Genomic DNA, 7,523 nt, shown 5'->3' on the forward strand with positions numbered 1-7,523 from the left:
TCAGATAGAATTACGAGTCACCCCCCACTAAAGATCCTGGAGCCCCGGTCAGGTGTGAAAACACTGGTATAGGGACAACACAAATAAAGATGTAAAAAAAGGAAGGAGGTTCTGTTCTGGCCCTGTTACTGCTCACAAAAGACTCTGTTTACTTGTCCTAAGAAGCGTCTCCCCGTCCCTTGTCCGGAGATGTGAGTGAAGATGGAGGAAGTTCAGGGAAGCAAGCACTCAAATGGTTCTGCTTCTCTTCCTTTTCCAGGGGCGGTATTAGCTCCGTGTCTCCCTCACTAGGAGGGGAAAACTATCGCTCTCAACTTGCAGAACTGCAGAAGGGAAACCGTCTGATGAAGCTGGGCCATGTTCAAGCTGCTCCATATCAGTCTCTTCCGCGGGCCCGTGGAAGAAGGGGCCCTTCTCTACCAGCAGGGAAATTAGGTACAGAGAGGAAGAGTTATTTCAGTGGCAGCGGGTATTGCTTCTCTTCAGTCTTAGATTCTTTTCTCAAGACCACATTAATGTGGGAGTTCCAACAACAAAGTACGTTTCTAGAATGCGACCGCTGTTACAATAGAATCCCCCCACCCAACCGTAGGATCTTCCTTTCATATGGGAGTTCTAAAAGATAGTCAACACCCTTAATGGTGAGCCAGAGTTGGGCCAGGGGTGTTTTGAGGTTAACTTCAAGAGTGTGCCAAGAATACAGAAAAGAGTTCAAGCACCAGGAACTTGGGCAAGCCTCTTGGCCATGCCCGAGGCACACTGTTCTAAGAAGAGAATGGCTCACAGTTTATCGCTGGCCACCAATTAGATCTGCAGCTCCGCTCTTTTCCTGAGTAGGTCATTGACCCTGTTCCATGCCCCGCCAATCAAGAAGCACTCAGTGGTCCTTTCCAATTTGTTAGGCCTCTGTCACTCACACTTCCCGAATCCTGCAAGCTCAGTCCCAAACCAGGCATTTCTTCTGTAGCCTACGGGAAAAAAGTAAAGAACAGGCCTGGCTATTATAATTAACACATGTGATAAATACGGAGACAGAATTTTTCAAAGAGCTTGGCATTTTACAGATTAAAAAAAAAAAGCACAATCCTAGCAAACAGGATCTGCCGCCAATGTGTTTGTCAGAAGGAGAAAGTGAGGCAGAGGAATTGAGGCTGCCCAGTGCTACACAGAAGTCCCTGGTGGATATGGAAATAACCCCAGGGTTCCTGCCTCTGCCCTGGGCCACCCATTCTCTGGCCCAAGTTCAGACGGCGGCTGTAACAATGTGTGTGTACATGTCGCCCAGTGTCCTGATCTCCCTGCTTGGGGTTTGCCAACTATTAAAATTTCCTTGCACGGCAGTGGACAGGCTGCCTCAACATAGAGCTTTCCTCTCTTCCCTGTGATAAGAACGTCTCTGGGAAGGATATAACTGCCCTTGCTTTTCCAAGGTGAGGGTCCGGGGGCAGGGAGAGTCCCCTATGAACACGAGAGAAGTTTTAGAGTGAGAATGATAGGATGTTTCCGGCATCACGTTCTAGTATCTCACCTTCCCTATACAACAAAAAGCGAAAATTTCTCTTCCTTTTCTTCTGCTAAGACCCTAAACGGCAAAAGAAGATGTGGCATTTGTGGTGCTAAGGGAAAGAAGGAACATAACCAACTCGTATTTACGTCTGAGCCAGGACTCACATAGGCTTCAGGATGGCCATCAGTTTGCCTTTCCACTCATAGTGGTTAACAAAAAAATACTGCCTTCATTAACAGGAAAAATACGTTTTTCAATTTCCACTGACTTCATGGTTGACTTTTCTAAGTATAGCAGTATGGGCACACACAGCCATCTTTCTGTCGGAGCTGGATTACCTCCTTGGGTAAGAAGAGGCTCTGAAGGTAGCACTTCAACCCCTGAAGGTCTCCATACTCACTTGGCGTGTGAGGAGCTGTCATCTCAACTGTTCAACACAAAGCCCTCCTTGGTTATTTGCTGTCTTCCTGCCAGAAGACAAAATGTATCAAGAGAGAAGAGGTGGTGTTCCACATTTTGATCAGTTTGGGTTAATTCTCTGGAGGATTAACCAAGGAAAGGCCAATTTCTTACCTTATCACTGCACATCATGTTTTCCGGTCTTGAAAACAAAAATGTTACTTATGAGCCATGCTCAAAGCACACTCTAGAAATGAAAGCTACGCAGTAAGAGGATTATTTGATTTATAAATTGAGAAAACATAATCCCCATTTTGAATAAAATCAGTTGACAAACTAACGCACTGCGGAATGCAGGACCTCAAAGCTAATAAGCATGTAAACAAGGCCAGGAGATGAAAATGGTCAAGAGGGGGTCCTGTCCAGCCTGTCTGATGAAAACTCACGGCACTCCCCCTAACAACTCATGATCTGTGCTTGGCATATCGGAGTTTCTTTTTTCAAAGGTTCAGTCCTGAAAGCTTCTTTCCCTTTATTAGGCACAGGGATCCAGAATTTTTCAAAACTTTGCAACAGCTCCAACTTTTTTTTTTTTTTTTTAAGATTTTATTTATTTGACAGATGGAGATCACAAGTAGGCAGAGAGGCAGGCAGAGAGAGAGGAGGAAGCAGGCTCCTCAGGGCTTGATCCCAGAACCCTGGGATCATGACCTGAGCCAAAGGCAGAGGCTTTAACCCACTGAGCCACCCAGGTGCCCTGAGCTCCAACTCTCTTTACTATCTTTTGTACAATTAATTTTCTTCTAGTGCCTAACTTACACAGGTATGTCCCCCCTTAAAGAAAACCTGGGAAACACCTGCCCAAATTTACAAAACAGATCAGATATGGCTGGATATCAGTGGTAGATAAAAGACACCATCTTATGAAATAATTTACCAGTGTTCTTTAAAAAGGGAAACTTCTCCAGGAAACTCTGTGAGATCCATCAGAACTTCTTTATTTCTGCATTGTCTCAAAGGAAAACACCAAAGGGCCCTTCTGCAGCACGTATCATTTTCCTACTTTGGAAGCCTGAATGAATAAAACTCACCTTTTTTGAAGGAAAAATACAACAAATGCAAAGTATAAAGTATATAAACATTTTAAAAGTTGACTTCAAAAGTAGTTTCAGCAAACATAAGAGACATCCTTTAGTGTACATATATAACTTTTTATTAAGAAAATGAACAAAATAACATTCTTTCTCCATATGTACATTACATACAACATAATTCTACAATTGCAATCATTCAGCAGATCACTCGTTTATTTATTCACAAAGCAGTGTTAACACATTCACCAAACCTGGGATCAGAAAATTACTTGTACTAGGAAGAAAGAAAGGAAGAAAAGAAAGGAAAGGAAGAAAAGGGAAAACCTAAACAGTCCATACAGACTGGGCAAAAATAAGATAAATGAGAGAGGATCATGAGAGGAATGGGGGGAAATTGCAGAACACACCTAACACAGTGCAACAATGACCTAGAACACCAATGATGTGAGAAGAGAGCTGATGCCCCCAAAGCATTTCTGTTTAAAAGCTCCAACTAGCTCATGCCTGCTACTCCAGAGTTCCCTCATGATTTCCATTTCTGATATAGGTCCTTTAGGATACAACCCAAGCCATGTTGGCGCAGAAGAGGAGGGTAAGGAAAGAGTAGAACCTCAAAAGTTGCAGTTTCCTGCTTCACACACTAAGAAAAGGAGATAAAACTGAATCTTAGCTGGTGAGCAGAGAATTACATTTTTTGGAGAGACATTTGTTCAAGCATGGTAAGGGAACTCTTGTTTCCAGGATTCCTTATTTACATTTATGTTCATCTGTTTTGTTTTTGCTTTGTTTTTCTCTGCTTTTCCTCTGGCCTTTGAAAAGTACCTAATTCTTTTTGGGTGTGGGTTTACTTATGGTCATATTAAAAGTCCACCTAAACAGAAAGCTCTTCTTGGGTATGAAAATGCTTCAAACATCACAAAAAGCTGCTTTAATAAATGGTGCATATAGGGCTTAAACATTCAAATGAGTTTTAGAGATGGTATTTCCAGAAGCTGAACAAGGCAGCTCCCTATAGCTTCTGGGGAATACTTATATCCGTAGTTGAGGCTTAAAAGATACAGATCAAGAAAATTATTTTCAGACTGTCAGTTTGCGAAGGGGCAGTGCTTAAAGGGATCTAAGTAAGGGCAGGGACACACACTTGCACCCCCCTGCTCTTACTCACGTGTAGTAAAACACAATGAGAATGGCTGCGTTCCCTCCCTGCCTTTTTTTTTTTTTTAGCTTTTTCTGGGCTTTATGACGTGGGGTAACAGAAGAAAGTCAGGAAAAACCAAGTAAGTCTCATCAGTTAATTAACAGTGGTTTTCCTTCTTTAACCTTAGTAATTTCCTAAATTTCTATGATAAACATTTTTTTACATCACAAACACCAATAAATGTTATTATTTAAAAGTCCCATAAAAGGGGGCGCCTGGGTGGCTCAGTGGGTTAAAGCCTCTGCTTTCGGCTCAGATCATGATCTCAGAGTCCTGGGACAGAGCATCGGGCTCTCTGCTCAGCAGGGAGCCTGCTTCCTCTTAGCTCTCTGCCTGCCTCTCTGCCTATTTGTAATCTCTGTCAAATAAATAAATAAAATCTTAAAAAAAAAAAAAAAAAGTCCCATAAAAGAAATTTAACACTCTCCAACTTTCAAATGAGCCAGCAGTGGCTTCAGTTTCACAAAGAGAAGAAGCTGTCCACAGTGTTAAGAAGCAAACCCGGGAAGATAAGACTCTTGGGTACGGACGGAGCTGTATCTTTCTTCCCAATCTAATTTCCAGCTGAACTTCAGTTTTGAGGATCTATCTCTAATTTGAAGGAATCTTAATTTCTGGCCACTGATTAGAACTTTATAACAGAAGTAAAAGAGCTGACTTAAAAAAAAAAAAAATGGTAACATCTTTCCCAAGCTGCTTATGTATACATATACCATTTTGGCAGATGGAATAATGTTTGTTACCGAGACCAAGACAAGAAAAGGAGGTCCTCACCTTAGCTATCCTTTACTCTTCTGAGGAAGCAGACTCAACTGTACATAGAGTTTGAAGTGGTGACAGGGAAGGAATGTCTTTTAAAACAGGTTATTGGAGACACGGATAAAGGAAATTTGCTCATAGGAAAATGTCACATTATTTTGCAATTTTAAAATTGAGCTGCAGGCTATAGATAAAGGAAAATTTAATACTATACCACATAATATATTAATATCAAAAGACATTCTGCACAAGTCAAAAGCACAAGGTGGCTTAAAGGATAACACAATTACAGCATCTCTGGGCCAGGCTGAATGTAATGCATAAAAAAGGAAGTCCACTTTAATTTCTCTAAATGGGTGGTTTACAACTGAAGGAGAAAACAGTTTACCACTGGTCAGTCACCAGAATCATTTTTTTCTGGGAGAGGAAAAAAAACAATCTCAAAAAGGAGACCAAGTGTATATAAGTTTTAAAATTTGTATCTTCCCCACAGAAGACTACTCATATTTAAATTTTGGAGTTTGATATCCTACTAACAGATTTGAGATCAGGAAGACAATTACTTTAGTATATATTTCGTTTATATTCGGTGCTCTCAAAAGTATAGCTAGTGTGTATACGTAAGCTTAAACTAAGCCTTTACAAAGGTGGGGGTATCCTAGGACTTCCAAAGTAGGCAACTGAAAAAGGTGACGCCATGCATCTGTCTTCAGCTTCCTTTCCTTTCATCTCAAGAAGGTGAATACAACAACTACAAGGCAAGATGCTAACGCGGTCACTAGCAGACATCTGATGGCACGGCTCTGATGGTGTAACATGCTGCCTAAGATCCTTGTTGCAAAAGAAATTTATAAAGCTATGCCAGCTGCAATGGAGGTGGACTTATTCTAGATACCTTCTCTAATTAATCACTTTCCAGACATGGGAGAGACCTAAAGAATAAGCCAAATTTATTAAAAACTTTTTTAAAAAAAGATTTTATTTACCTGTCAGAGAGAGAGAGAGAGAGAGAGCGCGCACAAGCAGGGGTGCAGCAGGCAGAGGGAGAAGCAGACTCCCCGCTGAGCAAGAGGCCCAGTGCAGGACTCAATCTCAGAACCCTGTGATCATGACCTCAGTCGAAAGCAGAAGTTTTAACCAACGGAGCCACGATATCTATTTATCTATCTATCTATCTATCTATCTATCGATAGATAGATATATCCCATATATATATATATATTCAAAGTAGGCTCCATATATCTCCCATATATATATATATTCTAAGTAGGCTCCAGGCCCAGCATGGAGCCCAGTGTGGGGCTTCAACTCACAATCCCAAGATCAAGACCTGAGCTGAGATCGAGTTGGATGCTCAACTGACGGGGCCACCCAGGTGCCTCCAAAATTACTAAATACTTCTAATGCCAGAACTCATGGATTTCTTGGCAAAGTAGATAAACAGTAACTCATGGGATTGTGCATAATTAATTTTAAAGTACAGAAACAACTGATGTAAGTGCAATTCTGTATGGGTTGTAAGTTAAACATGAAATAATTTTCTTCCTATTTTGAAAGGCTAGAAAATAAACACCAACAAAATGACACTGGCTAAACCGTAACAAAGGCTTTTTCTTGAGATTGGTTAACAAAAGAGAAATAAAGCTCAAAACTGGCTACTTGAGCAACTCCTTAATCATGCACACAGGCCTGTTCAGTACATCACACAGTGCTTTTCCTTCCTGCCAATTAATCTGGCAATCATTAAGCACTGAGTGAAACTGAGGAACGATGATCTCTTCAGGCTGGTACTGGTGTGGCAGACAGCTCAGATAGCTACACTAACTGCTTGAATGCTAGCATCCCAGATGGTACAGAGCTGTGCTGCAGCAAGAGCTTAAACTTGACGAAAAAGCAAGTCCTATGGGAGCCCCCAAACCGCATGTTATAATGTTGTAGTGCTGGTTTTCCCACTGGATCCTTATCAAGAAACTGGCTGAACGTAAGAAATTGCTCAGCTAGTTTAAAATCTCAAGCCCATCACGGTGGGAGAAGAGGAGGAAAGAAACTAACTGGGAATGCGGCTTTCCAAAGACTACACAGAATAACTGAGCTGTGATTCCTTTTGATAGTCCTCTTTGCAGCACTGCATGAGCAAAATGAATTTAGGGTTAGAAATGGAGAGCTTTCGGGATGCCTGGGTGGCTCAGTTGGCTGGACGACTGCCTTCGGCTCGGGTCATGATATCAGAGTCCCGGGATCGAGTCCCGCATCGGGCTCCCAGCTCCATGGGGAGTCTGCTTCTCCCTCTGACCTTCTCCTCGCTCATGCTCTCTCTCTGTCTCTCTCTCAAATAAATAAATAAAATATTAAAAAAAAAAAAAAAGGAGAGCTTTCTTTTTCGTTTAGATTTATGGACCTTCGCATCTATGAGCAAAAAGCTCTTATTTTCCTTTCTCTAACATATCTGCATTCTCCTCTCCAGCCCTGTTCCTGGGGTTCAATACCTCCAACTGTAAATGCCCTATGGAAAGACCAATAGGACGCTGCGCACAAATATTTCATTGTAATTATGTGAGCGGCAGAT

The sequence above is a fragment of the Enhydra lutris genome, unplaced genomic scaffold (genome assembly GCF_002288905.1).
Source record: "Enhydra lutris kenyoni isolate GAN:26980312 unplaced genomic scaffold, ASM228890v2 scaffoldscaffold27, whole genome shotgun sequence".
Classification (NCBI taxonomy): domain Eukaryota; kingdom Metazoa; phylum Chordata; class Mammalia; order Carnivora; family Mustelidae; genus Enhydra; species Enhydra lutris.